A 15,641-nucleotide genomic window follows, 5' to 3' on the forward strand; every position below is an offset into this window, starting at 1 on the left:
AACCCAACTCACTCACTCACTCACTCACTCACTGACATGTACGTGAGATTTACGCTGACCCTACCATTGCCTTGAAGCAAGGTGTAGAGCAGATACCACTAGGCTATGGTTCATACTGTGCGTGATGTCAGGCCGAAAACGGTGCTGTTTTTTATGTTAACTGAGCTCTCATTGGTCTGAGTACATGCTGTAAGCGATGTATACTGAGCACTCATTGGTTTTCATCTCGTTGGAACTAGGTTACCTTTTGATTTGTTGGTTAAAAATAGCGACTGCATTGAAAAGCAGTTGTATGAATTCATGGTGATGAACGTATGTCATCTCTACATGCCAATGAAGTATTGAAGATGTTTAGTCTGATAAACTGCTCATTATCAGAAAATCAGTCCCGCCCCCCCAAAAAACAAAAACAAATTGTGATAGAGGATTGGGACATTCTGAACAAAAGTTAATTTGTTGTGGCCGTAATGGAAAACCTCCCTGTATATAGTCTATGTCATGATTAGTTCCACTAGTAGAGAAACAGTCTTTGTTATAGACAACTTGTACAGTGTTTAGATGTCACCACAGCCTGTGCCTAAACAATTGGTTCAGTATTGGAACGTATGGTTGTGTTAGTAAACAGATTAATAACCCAACCATAGAATCTGTTTAAAGTCACATCTGAAAGGTAAACATGGACAAACAGTTGACATACTGTATTCCACGTAATAAGCACCCACGGCGATATTTGCTAATATATTGGCAAGTGGACAATCCCAATTAGAATCCCTTCCAATTGATCAATGTACACAAGACTTATTTATTCGTGTATAATACGCACTCATGTGTTATATGCGCCCTTAATTATGGGCAATTAAATTCTGGAAAAATATATCTGTCTATATAAGCAGTTCAGACCTTCAGCATAAACTACGAAATTTATCTTTCAACTCTGTTTTTTCCACCAAAATAATATTCTAATGAGAGCCCCCTATTTCTAATTTTGAGAGCACCCTGGGCGCTTATTACATCAAATACGGTATTTGTGGCTCAAAATTGTAACCAGTTTGTTTTAAGATATGGGGTTTCCACAAAGTAGGTATGCCACATGTACCTAGAGATATGAGCTACTAAATTTCTGATTGGCATTCTCTTTGAGCTAATGTCACTAGAAGCTCAAGAATATTTTGTGTTTCAATGCATAAAAATCAGTTCATTTTGTCTTTCATTGCAGAATACTGTTTATAAAAAACAGTACATTCTTTGAATAATATAACAATTATTTCATTCCTCCTGAAACAGAAGTTTGATATTCAAGATTTTCTTTTTACTGCTGTCATGACGGTAAATTACTTGTTTTAAAGAGTAGATTAGCCCATGCTACTGTACAAATACCAATTATCCTGCAATTTAGTATTTGTTAAAACTGATGATGCCTCAAGCTGCTTTGTTAAAATCAAGAACGTATGGCCTTCCTTGGAGATACCTCTCTGTTATGATACATTAAACATATCATATACACTGCCACAGACAACTTGGTTCAACTCTATCTACGATCTGCTCACATGTATTGATTGGTTGAACAACGTTTAGGTCATTTTATGCTTTGGTTTGTAACAGAAATTGGGGGCACGGGTGGCCCAGTCGTCTAAGGCGCCGCGATTTGCTGTGCAGAGTCTGGGCACGCCAGAAACCTATGACTGTGGGTTCGAATCCTGGTTCGCCCCGATTATGTTTCTAGGTTTGTCTGCACCATACCGTGCTCGTGGGTTTCACCGAAGGGGTAAACGTATGAGACCTGCATCACTTCGGGCTTTCCTCCCACATTAAGCTGACATGCCTTGATATAACTGGAATACTGTTAAAAGCGTCGTTAAACCAAACTCACTCACTCACTGTAGCAGAAATTTATTCCATGTGGGCAAGGAAATTATCTGTCTTGTATTCCAGTCTCATTAAAATCAGATCTTTTACTCTGATATTACTCTGTCAAGATCTGATAACCCTGATCAGAGCCCCGTTCCACAAAACGATCTTAGCGCTAAGATGATCGTAACTCCCATACTTTAACATAGGCTTACGACAGTCATAGCACTAAGCTCGCTTTGTGGAACAGGGCCCAGAGCTCCAGATAACTTTTTGAGCACTTGAGTTTTTACTCCAGGGTTTTTGTTTTAATTGGGTTATTACATTTTTCATTGGGTACCCAATATTTTTTCACTCCTCTATTCATCACTCTATTGGGTTTATTATTAGTGAACATTTTAAGATTTAAAAGAAATTCAATGATGTTTTAGATGTATATAACTGTTCTAAGTATATAGGCTTGGCTCAGAAAGTAAATTAGCTCGTAATTGTTTCTCTGAAGTTATCCTCTTTGTACACATGCTGGAAAAGCTTCATTGGGTATTTACGCAAGCTGTTTGTAGACATTTGAGATTTTTATTTAATGCATGCATTTCTGTACGCAAGTTAATTGAAAGTAATTGGGTTTTGAATATTTGGGGGGGGTATTTTACGCAAATACACTGCTTATCTGTAGCTCTGCCCTGATATTGCCGATGTGACGTTAAATTTAACTCTCTCACTCACTCTGATAACCCTGACAAAGGTTGCATTGGGTGAACTCTCTAATCAGCTAATCAGTGTGGAGGCTTCTGAATCATCAGTGGGCAAAGTAATCAGACAAGCATGTCTTTTTTCTGTATCCTGGAAACGAAAAGAAAAAAACAGTTCCGAATGTGACTAATAAAGGCCACACCGTTAAGTTGAGGATATTTTATACAGCTTGTTATTTCAGAGTATCATAGCATCTTTAGAATCATAGCATCATAGAATATTTGTGTTATCATATTTTATTTTTAAATAAAAAATTCCAAATCAAGGTTGTAAAAGAAATGGAAGACAAATCATTTTTGAAAGCTGACATCTGATTGGCTCAAGAACCCAAGCATCCTTGATGTAGATTGGGCGGTTCGCAGGGTTCAGCTGACACGACCAATGGATGGGTTGTCAGATCTTCAAGCCGAGGTGTGGGAGTAAAATATCTGATTTGCATGAGATTGTCTTGTAGTCCATTTTGCAGGGACCACAGCCGTTGTCATGGTAATGTAAAGCAGAAGGTCATTGCTTGCACTTGTGTTCATGCAGACAGCTGTAATGAGTACAAAACTACCTCATGTCATGGAGCCCTTGTCAGCCAGTGTCAGACCTGGCATTGTTTCCTTGTTTCACAGGAGGCAAATTTTAAGTTTCTTGGTTTGTTGTTTAGTGCTGACTCAGCAATATTCCAGCTATATGACGGCGGTCTGTAAATAATCGAGTCTTGACCAGACAATCCAGGGATTGACATCACGAGCATCAACCAAGTCAGCGAGCCTGACCACCCTGTCCCGTTAAACCTCTTACGACAAGTACAGTTGTCTTACAGCATGCATGGGTTGCTGAAGACCCATTCTAATCTGGATCTTCATGGGTTTCAATATTTCAATATCACTTGGTTGATGTACATCATTGTATCCCAGTTGTGTGCTCATGATGTCAATCACCATATTTTTGGTGACCCAAGCTATGTCCTTGTACCTTTTTTTCATGACTCTTCCTTGAAGCGTCAAATTTCAAAAGCACCGCCATAATAAATGACCAATTCTTAAGGGGATGTCCAGCTGTGTTGTCACTCTTTGACTGGTGATGGTTCAGGTTACTTTTCACTGCTTTGTTCATATGATGATGTTTAGCCATTTACCTTTACTTGATGATGTTTTAATTGTCATTTTAAAACAATTTATATGTATTGAACAAGTAGGGTTATGGAATATGAATATTTTGGGGATACCTTTTTTTGTAGTAAAGACTGAACACACAATTTCTGAAAAAATAATTAAAATATTCATGGTCCCAAACTTTTTTTGAAAGGGATCATGAATACTTTAGGGATATTTTATAATACTCTGGGGATATTTTATAGTAGACAAAAATGTGCACACAATATTCTAAAAATATCCCCAAAAATATTTTTGATCACTAACATTTTTGTTTCGTATATTTTGAGTGATGTGAGTGAGTCTGCAAGTGTGAAACACCAGTGTCTTAGTTAATGAACGTAGTTAATCTGAACATTTCTGTTGAAAAAAAATCAATAAATATGAATTATGACAAAGGATTGGGTGGTCAGACTTGGTTGATTGTTTGTCATCGATGGATCTGATCCTGATTAAGTTATTTTCAGACAGCCTTCATGCTGCATTAAAACAATAAACTGCCTTAATCCACTGGTCCTGGGGTTAAATAGCAATGCACAAGGCATAAGGGCCCTTTTATACCCACAGGATCTGCATAATCTAAGAATTGAACTTGAAAACTCTTTTGAAAGTTGTCAGAAATGTATTCATTTTGTGAGGACTGAACTTTGTTCAGGAAAGGATGAAAGGTGTTTTAAAAAATGGAATTTAAAGGTTTTCATGAAGCATGTTTCTCATAATTGAAAATGAGCAAGTCGATTTTCATAGATGTTGATAAAAACAGCACAAACATATGGTAAAAACATCGTTTTGGGTCACAGACATATTTGGTCGAAACATATCCGATAACTTTCATACCAATATTTCAAATTTGTCCGTAACTGGAAAATCTAAAATTTGCAGTGAGCCAAAAAGGGCGCCTATCCCCCCTCCTGTTCTGATGATGATCCTTGGTGTATCAGCACCCATGATGGATGGCTTGTCAAAGGGGAAACCTATGCAATGTATTCAGGCTTTGTGATTGTCCTGAAGATGTCTTTTTGCTTAGATGAGTTCCATATTAGCAAGGTTCCATTGAATATGTGAAGATGTAAAATTGTGTTCCATAACTACCTGTGATCAAGAGAAAACGATGTAATAAATGTCTCCTGTCTGGGGGTGTTGTTCTGCATTCTGAACCACTTGGGGCAACATGGTTTAAATTAGTCTAGAATGAAAGGGAGGTCAGGCTTGGTGACATGGGGTTGATTGTGTGTCATTTTACTTCGACGATGTGGATCATTGCTCACAATACCTCACTGGACTGTCTGGTCCAGACTTGATTATTTGCGGCCAATGTCATATGGTTGGAATATTGTGGAGTGCTGCGTTATACAGCACACAAACACTTGCTCATCTTCCCGAGGCAAGGGAGTTAACTGACTGACCGAACAAGGCTGGAATTATGGAGTTACATTTTGGCTAGACTAATCCGGCTATACATAGTCCAATCAATATCGCGTAATGAAATCGATATCCGGTTTGTAATCTGCCGAGATTTCTGTCGACTGCAGGATTTGAGATATTTTCCAAATCTTTACATGTTTTAATCAAGATGTTGACGTGATTTACACTATACATATGAAGTATCGATCAGATCGTCTTCACTTCACTTTGTTTGAAGCAAATGCGAGTATTATGAAAGGTAGGATCGGAATAGTCAATTGGAGGGACATAGAAGGGACATAATTCGTAATAGCCACTGGTGGCGCTATGGTCGATCCCAGAAATTCCAGTCTGGGTTGGAAACTGGACTTTTACAGTCCGTTACACTCCCTGTATTGATGTATTGATCAAACTTAATAATTAATGTGCTATCGATTTCCCCAACCCGAATTGGGATTGAGGGGAAAAAAAGACATCCAAATTAAGAAAGTATTCATACGCAGTAAAAAGTCAGAAAAATTGCTCGATCCAATCCGGTTTCGTATAATGTTTTCAGAAGAACACACATTCATTTACTTTACGATTAGGCGATAAACATAATGTTGAGCTAGGTTACCTATTGATTTAAAAATCATTGGATTTGGAACCGAACGCGCGAACTACCCTTCGCTACAAATAACCCACTCAACACATGTGACAGCACATACGAATAAAGAAATGTGCCAAAATGTCAACTCTTTTAGTCGAATACTTATCACGTTTTCTTGCAAAACATGTATTACCGCGTGGTAACCTACAAAAACCTATAATCGTACGTAAAGTTATGTCAAACTCACTGCGGACCTTGATTGAGAAAGAAATACGTTTCTATAAAGAGTAGCTTCCACGGTGATGCAATAATCAGCGGGGGTTATTGTTATTTGAAACCTCTGACCAACCAGAATCAAGTATTTTCAAACATTGGTTAGAAATACTAAAATCATTTGACCCTAAATCCGTTCTAGCATAAAATCAACCTGCGGAGCGTACGCACGCACGCACGCACGACGGTCAATGTGGGTTATAATGGCTTTTCTTCCACACATTACATGAAAATACTCATACTTTTACAATGTAAGTTATAGCAGGATCACGAGGGGTACATGGGGTTTTATGCGTCCCACGTTAGGTTTTATACCACTCGACTCCGGCTCAAGGGTAATTCATTTCTCAGCGGGGGGATAAATTTCTTATACCCCGCCACGAGCATTACAGGCTCGTGGGATAAAACCTAACACGAGACACATAAAATCCCATGTACCCCGAGTGATCCTGCTACAACGAATTTATCTTGCCGACATGTTTTAATGTGACATTATAAAATAATTTGAATACATTCCAAATTGATAGAAAACAGCTGCTCGATTGCGGTGAGGTTAGCTTGCGCTATATCACATGACATGCCTTGGCTCGGAAAAAGCGTGGGGATTTTTGCTTTGAAGCGGGTTATGAAGGATTTATTCTGTCTCAAAAGTGTACGTGCAGCCAGTAGTGCTCGTGGCGGGGTATACGAGATATATTCCCCCGCTGAGAAATTACTTACCCTCCAAAGCGGGTTACACAGTATTTTATCAAGATTACGTGTATCAATCCGATCTCATCAATCTGACACGGAGGTATAATTGCATGTTTGGTCCCATGATATACAGGTCCCCTAGTATCTTCAGTCACGTGCTGTTCTTCCTACAGTATTATACCTTATAGGTTTTAAAGATGGTTTGCGAGATTGACAGACAAAAATCCTGAAATTAGGAGAAAATGAAATAACTTTTGTTGAAACACATTTTATTCTGACTGTTTTACAATTTGGCGAAATAAAGACACGACATTTTATCACCGCTGTTAGTTAGAATAATACAATCAACTATCTTTCGGCATCTTGTCATTTTAAAACTTGTTTGTTTTTCATTCATTGGTAGCAGTACCAATCTGGAAACTAAAAATTAATTTGTATTTTCTTCGACCACCCAAACTGAATTTTAGGCCAAAGATTATATAAACTGACTAATGAAAAATACAAGGCCAAACACACAAAAGGCAAAATATTTTCGAGCTGATCTCATTGGTCAGGGAATTGCTGCCAACCAGTGGCCAACGCCAACTGTCACTGCAACCACCTCAATCGCTGCCCCAGCCATAACTCCAGCATCGTGACCTAAACGATTCACATCAGGTTCAAGGCGAACCCACTCTTTGCTCTTCGAATCCATGATCATATACAACTTAGCACTGTTGACGCCAGGCGGTGGCATGAACGGCGGCCTTCTGACTCTAGGGAGTCCGGCGCTTGAAAGCGATCCTGATTTGACGCAGTAGTTGATCTGACAGCCCTGGTCTTCGTCGGCAAGGTGTTGGCTGTATCCATATGGACATCGCTTTGGCCATGTTTCGGTCGCACTGAAAAATGACCTAAGAGATTTGGGGCTTGAATTGACGTTCTTTTGGTTGCTGTTCAGCGCCAGGGGGTTACCAGCTTCACAACTGTAGAAACCGCCAAATGGCACTGCATACTTAGCTCCAAGTTCATAGTCATCGCTGATGCAGATGTTCAGATCAAGGGCTATTTTACGAGGAACATAGGTCACGGGGCAGCTCCTGGATTTCGTTAGTGGATTTAGGATGCTTGAAGTGTACAATCCACCGAACAAGTACCCATTCCCATGTGTCCTGTCTTTTGCGGCACACCAGTAAAGGGAGTATGTACCTGAACTGTAGCGGTATTTTTCGTATCGTTCACCAATGCAACACAAGAGGAAACCACACAGAACGCAACCTGGATTTGGTTTTGGTGTAGACAGGGTTGCTGTATGTATTTTGATGGATTCATACCCGATCGGGCAGGAATAATCTCCTGTTTTAGGGTTCCTCTGGTTCATGTCGTTCTTGGAGCAAATATCCCCGTTATTTGACCTTATGTCAAGGCTGCATGTTTGATATACGCCACCGAATGATGTGTTCGTGAAGGACAGCTCGCACGTCCCATCATCAACATTGGCAGCCGGGCTGAAGTTGGGAGAATCAAGTTTCATGCACCCACGGTATGTATTAAACTCATAATATAGACCCACGGCTTTCTTCACAAGGTTAAAAGTTTCACTGACTAGCACTGGTGACAGTTCTGGTAGGTTCGCAGGGGTTATCAGGTAGAATATCGGATCTCCCTGTCTGTCAATCGCTACCAAGTTCTTCTCAACTCCGCTGACCCAATCGTTAGCAGTGTAGTTACTGACCTTGAATTCAGGACCTCCAAAAGCCTGGACCCGCGAAGATGACCTCTGCTTCTGATATTTTTCAATAGCAGTTTTGGCAGACGAAGATGTGTAAGAAGTACTGAAGTGAAAGATGCCGAAAAACGATGCCGATGCCCCTATCTTCATCTCAGTCTTCGTCACATCCTTGCTCTCAGAATAGTCAGATGAAATCTGGTCCTCTTGTACCTAGGTAGCTCCAGCATCAACCGAACGTAAGTAATGGGTTCCAAAGTCTCGGACAAGCAACTGACTCTTGTAACGAGCGTCTTGCGTTCTGTTACCTTGCAGATCATTCGCGATTTCTATCAGACGAAATTTAAACCCTGGAGTTAGTTTGACCTCGTCCTTCAGTCGAGCAGTGTACCTCTTGTATCTAAGCTGAACCCGTGTCGTTATCGTCTTGTCCCCAATCTGCTGACTCTTAGCATGCTGGAAACTGTCTGAGAAGCTTCCCCCAATACTAACCCCAAATAGACTGAATCCGGCATCAACGTTGATTGATCGTGCCGTGACACTTTCATAGTCAGAATAATGGGATATTATCTCCGCATACGTGTCCACCTTGCTGGTCTTCCTGGGAATGGTCTCAATACAGTCGGGAAGGAGGAACCGCCCGTCGAGGGTTGTTTGACACAGGGAGTAGTTGTAGACAACCACGCTCACACCGTCCTCGTTACGAAGGTTGTCCCAACCGATTCCAGGTAAGACTTCGAAACGCTCGGCTTTTCCTGACTGACAAGCTCTTGGGTCACCCAAGGGGAACTGGGTGAAGTGTTTTGCTGTTGCATTTCGGTCAACAGGCTGGACAGAGTCATCTAGGTGGGCAGTGAGTGTCCTGACTGATAGAAGGAGGACGATTGCCGGAAACATCTTCCACTCTGATGGCCACCTTTCTAACATCTGGCCTCTGCAGCAAAACCTTATTTTAAGAAGTTGTGTGTGACGTCAGGTCACGAGGAGATTTTGGAAACACGTGACTCGGGACATTTCCTGACACCACAGCAACGCCAAATGTTGAACTTCGACAAATAGCCACCCTTATCAGCAACGTACAAGGAAAAACTTGAAGACAGGATATTATTTATTCATTAATAGGATGATAATTATGCATGAAGCGTTGAAATGAACACTTTCCCTCAGCAACCATTCTTCCTGTTTTCGGGGAGGTGATTACAAGATTGACATATAACTTAAGGAACACTGGATTTTTCCCGTGACAGATTAACTATAGTCATACGAAGAAAACATGACGTATTGACTGAAGTATGAAAAGAATCGGGTGTTCTATATCTTCTTCTGAGGTATATGTCAGTTTGGTAACTCAAAGACAGCGCGTCGCTATATGCAAGGCAGACGCGAGAATCACGTTCAACCCACTCACTCAGTGATAATGTACCGGTACGGCTCAAGTCACTTGTGGACCTGTTACCCACTCATGACACTTCTCAGACATCAAGTGGTCGATTTGGTTGGAAATAAATGCGAAAAATCCATTTCCTTACCCATAAGAAATGTCTGCCAACGGCAGAGTCCACATTACCATTCCGCCCATATCACAATCATGTCTGTAAATGACCATGACATCATGAGCATCGATCCGCACAATTAGGATACGATGAGATGCATCAACCAAGTCAGCGAGCCTGACCACCCGATCCCGTTAGTCACCTCTTACGACAAGCATAGTCGCCTTTTACGGCAATGCAGGAAACGATGTCAAACTCATTGTTGAACATCATTATTCGAGAGATATCCACAGACAATCGAACATGCTTTTGTAAAGTGACCTGTGCATATAAATATATGCGACAGATCACTTTCCAAAAATAAGACCTATCTGTTAAAACGATTCCGACTCTTTTGATGAGCATGTGTTTAGGAACCACTATCAATTAGCGATGCTACCGGGTGTTCGCGAAAACACGAGCGCCTCCTACGTCGCCGGAAGTACTCGTCACAAACACATGCAAAGGCAACTGCCAGTCTTCTGTTCATTTTCAAATACACGGGAACATATGGTACAGGTCAAAACAGAGAATTACATAGGACATAATTTTATCACTGATGCGCCAAATTTATAAATTTCCTCCACATGTCTAACATAAAACCTGTTGAAAGATTTGAATTTTGTAGCCCTGATCAAACAACCTTTGTGTAAGAGCTGTTCCTTGTGATACTATACATACACTATAAACCAATCTCATTAAATCAGATCTTAGTTTTCGCTTCCGCTAAACAAAGATCCGAGGACTCCAATTACAGGTCACTTCAGAACGACCTTTCGTTAATTTTGACCGACCAATTAAATGACTAGCAAGAAGTCGACAATAGCCAATCAGAAGGGAGCTTTCTCGAGCTTTACGACACTGGTTTCAAACTGGTGACTACTTTCGAAACATATTTTGATGTATTCTCGATTAAAAATGTTAAACACTGTAAACATATACTTGAATACATAAATATCCTACACTGTACGCAAACGGGCACGCACACACACACACCTTGCAAATCGCAAGCTTTCCGTGACGACAGGTGTAAGGTCAATAGAAAGCTCAATATAAACTGGGCGGCAAAAGAAAGTATAGGTCGAGTTCCATGATCGATAAAAAAAATAGCAAGAAGAGGTTTTGTTGTGAATTATAACATACTCTAGGGAAGGGTAACAAATGATTGATCAACCACAGTTTGAATGAAATTGTGCACTCACAGGTAATGTAAGCTCAAGGTAAACAATGGTGGGGTAAGAAATTTCATTTTCAAAAGTTATCTGAAATGTCACCAAAAAATTGTCAGACACACTACAAGTTCATTGTCGACACAGTCGCCTTCAATAGCGTTTATGGCCTCCAGCTGCCTCAATGCATGCTGTGATACGCCGCCTTATCGATGACGTCAGTCTTTTTGGTGACATGGACTGGAATCCGTTGCCACTCGTCTCTCAGGGCTGCAATTGTTGTCTGTTGACGGGAGGCTGATGGCGTGCTCTAATCTGTCTGTCAAGATGGTCCCACAGATATTCATTAGGATTCATATCGGGTGAGTGGACAGGCCAGGGCAAAACGTCAACGTTCTGCTGGTTTAGAAAGTCCTGAGTCAGTCTTGCAGTATGGGGGCCTGGCATTGTCGTGTTGAAACAATGTCCCCTGCTGTTGGTTTTGTAAGGACGTAAGCACAACTGGCTGCAACTCTTGGTCTCTGTAGTGCACAGCGTTCAGGTTTCCCTGTATAATCACCAAATCAGTCTTCTGATCTCCAAAACACCGCCCCACACCTTGACACCTCCCCCGCCGAATGGATGGACCTCTCGAATACACGCCGGAGCCAAACGTTCCCCTCTGCGTCGATAAACTCGTTCTCTGCCGTCATTTCGAAACAAGTTATACCGACTTTCATCAGTAAACAGCACTCGACGCCAATTTCTCACATGCCAGCGTCGAACCTGCCTCGCCCATCGCAGTCTCAGACGTCGATGTTGAGCGGTCAGTACCATTCCTCGGAAAGGACGATACGCTCGGATTCCAGCAGCACGAAGTCGTAGTACTGTACGTTGGCTAATGGAATGTCCTAACGCTGTTGCTTCCGTTGCCGTTACGAATCTGTTTCGCAGGTGAATGAGCCGTATCTGACCGTCTTCCAGTGGTGTTGTCACTCGAGGTCGTCCGGTTCTAGGCCTGTCCTTTGTCCCCCCTGACTGCCTGTACCGTTGAATCAGCCTGGCTACCGTCAATGGTGTAGTTTTCTGGCAATTCGGACCTGTGTTGCCCCCATTTCGGCCATACCGATGGCTCTCTCTCCCTGTTCCTGTGACAGTCGTGGCATTTCTTTTGTGTGCTTTCATCACGTGTGGTTATACCCTGCAGACGAACGCATTTATACAGCTAACATGCGCGTGTAGTTTATGCCATAGGCGGGAAACCTGTTTCACCATTTTTTTTTGTCACCGCACGAGCGCCGTCAAAGGTGGCGCGTTCGGGTGAGATGTTTTTTGGTACCTGTTCCAGGGCAGTCATATTCCCAATACCAACTTTCCACCAGTTATCGCTGTTTTTAGGAAAATTACAAATTGCCAACCTATACTTTCTTTTGCCGCTTAGTTTAGTTAGCTGGTAAAGGCGTATATAGACGCTTCAGTAAAACACCCAGCATTGATTTAAACATTGATCGTAATAAATTCTATAGGAGAAACTTAGTTCCCGAATCGTGATCCCTTATCTTGAGGAAACTGTTACACCTTTAGTTCACAGTCTTCGTAACACTAACATAAGACGTAATCATATATTTACATATGATTATGCTTACACGACACCCGTGAAGATCCGGGGTAGAATAGGTCTTCCAAAAGCCATGCTTGCCACAAAAGGCGACTATGCTTGTCGTAAGAGGCGACAAACGGGATCGGGTGCTCAGGCTCTCTGACTTTGTTGATGCATGACATCGTATCCCAATTGTGTGGATCGATGCTCATGATGTCACTCACTGGATTGTCTGGTCCAGACTCGATTATATATAGACAGCCGTCATATAGCTGGAATATTGGTGAAATACTATCGCATAGGTAACATAGGTTTGCCTTGAGGGACGGACCATAAACACCCACCCACCCAGTCCCTTATCTGGTCTGTCCGTCCGTCCGTATTTCGACTCGTAGCATAACTTGAAAACCGTGAAAGATATACCATCCAGACTTGGTACATGTATATTAATCAGGGACTAGAATGGTGCCTTTTGCTTTATCGTGGGCCGGGGACACTTATTTTCGAGGGTGAAGGAGGATGTTCCTGGGATATTGAAATGTCATAAAAAAAACACCTTGGGTCTTACAACAAAAAACATTTTTCACATGTCCTCACGTGCGTGTCAATCACAAAGAAAACCAACCCGCTTTCTGTGCGAACTTAGGGGGCACGGGTGGCCCAGTCGTCTGAGGCGCCGCAAGTCTCTGTGATGAGTTGCGGTCCATGGGCACGCAAGAAACCTATATATGAATCCCGTTCGAATCCCAGTTCACTCCGATTATGTTTCTAGGTTTGTAAGCACCATTCCCGCGCTCGTGGGTTTCACCAAATACCTGCAACACTTCGGGCTTTCTTCACACACGCTGACACAGCGTTATAGAACTAGAATACTGGGGTCTAAGGTACTGTCGTACATGCTAGAAAACTGCATTTGCCTGTTAAAAAAGGATATAATCTTTCTCAGACTGTTGTTTTTGAAATATCGAGTAACTACCGATCGCCCTACCTGTGGTTTGAAGTATTTCAGTCACAAGGAGTCCTATCGACAAGTTTACAGGAGAATGATGAGTCCAATGATGACAGTCTGAAACGGACTGTAGAAATATGCGCACGTGACTCCGTTATAATGATAATAATGTAGTCTTCATAAAACATCTAATCCACACACAAAAATCATTTTGAGAAAATTATAGATGTGCATCTTCTAAAATGACAAAATGACACTGCGATTTTTGTTGTTGTTGTTAGTATTGCTCCCATGATGCATGTTACATTTCCCTTGCATAGCCATAACCATGGTACACGATATGGAGTCTGTACTGGGAAATGTGTACAAGTTCTTTACACTTTAGAGAGATAGAGGGAAATCATTTATTAATTTAGATAGGGTGAACTACCGAACAGCCCAAGCTATGGGGTTTTCAATTCATACCATCAAGTCTACGGTATGATAAGAAAACGAAACAGGTATAGAGTGGTCTCAAAAACAAAACTGGGGCGTAAAAGGATATTAGACAGCTTTGATACAGGGTGATTAGGCGTATAGTGTACAAGCTTTATTACCAGAAGGTAACCCTGACTTGTCGTTGAATTTGGGAGGAATTAAAGATACTAACTCTAACTCTAACTATGCTCTCCAAGAGATGGAATTTCGACACACTGCGCGTGGCGATGACCGAGCACTTTTCATGGGCAAACATTGCATCCTGTCTGTGAGGTCAGATTATCTCCGAATCATTCATAACTATCACAGTCAGGGCGTCCAGATAATTTACCTTGATGAATCATTCCACTGACTACATGTGGCTATTGGCAGATGGACAAAAAGGACCCATCGACCATCAGGTAAAGGTCATCGTGTCATTGTTTTGCACGCTGCAACCCATGATATGGGGCTTATTGATGGCTGTGTGCTAGTATTCGAGGCGAAAAAGAAAACTGGTGATTTTCATAAGGAAATTATAGGAGGTGATGTGCTCATAGACTGGTTGGAACTTCAGCTATTGCCTATTTTAAACAACGCCAGTGTTATTGTCATGGAAAACGCCAGTTGATATAACGTCCGGGAATCAGATACTGTCGCCCAAACCATGAGTAGTCTGACGGCGACCATACAGGGATATATGACATTGTCGACTTCAGACCATATGAAACGAAAGTTCAACTCATGGAGAAAATACGGCTGAATAAGAAACCAGTAAAGTACAAGACATATGTGCTGGCGACACAACACGGTTACGTTGTCTAACGTACGGCAGTCAGACATTGTGAGCTCAACCCTGGTGTGCCCATCTTGGCTAAGTGTAACGGGTTCGTGGCAAGACATAACACAACATTCAAAAGTACAGATTCATATACGTCATCAGTGGAGATAAATGCTACCTCAAGAAACCATCTGTAGAACTTCTGGATTCCGAAACCGCAACCTTCCAATACTCATCCCGTTACATAGCTCTCAACTTGTCCATCATGTTTCCAAGCAAATATAAGCCAGTAAATATCCTAAATTGTTACCCCATCAACGCATGCGAATTAAGTCCAATAACAGCAAAACTTTGAGACCAACTCGGTGAAATTTGCACTTTGGAGAATGCACGGGACGATGTGAGGTCATCACCTCTGGACAGGCGGGGGACACCAGCAATGGGCTTCACACATTGTAACCATGTCGGGAATCGAAGCCGGGTCTTCGGCGTGACGAGCGCTAGTCATATGGCTTAAATACTGCCGATTGACATTTTGACTCACTCACTCATTCACTCACTTACTCACTCATCGATCAAAATCCCAGTTTGTCCAGAGTCCAGGGTCCTGTATAAATGAACGTGTCTAAAAGCGCCAAGCTAGCTGCGCGGACAAACAGAAGAACCAGTTTAAACCGAGCTCGGTTTTGACAGGTGACATGTAGATTACCCGGAAGTTGAAGCCAATCGTGTTGGGTTCAAGGAGTGCGGCAGTTTAGTGTTGGC

The 15,641-nt window shown here is 41.8% G+C and overlaps 1 pseudogene; it reads right to left on the reverse strand.

The window, feature by feature from the left end:
• Nucleotides 1–6,965: 6,965 nt before the first annotated feature.
• Nucleotides 6,966–9,402, reverse strand: LOC124114983 (annotated as a pseudogene).
• Between the last annotated feature and the right edge of the window lie 6,239 nt (nucleotides 9,403–15,641).

This window comes from Haliotis rufescens, unplaced genomic scaffold (genome assembly GCF_023055435.1).
Source record: "Haliotis rufescens isolate VD_foot unplaced genomic scaffold, xgHalRufe1.0.p SCAF_8, whole genome shotgun sequence".
In the NCBI taxonomy this organism is placed as follows: Eukaryota; Metazoa; Mollusca; class Gastropoda; order Lepetellida; family Haliotidae; genus Haliotis; species Haliotis rufescens.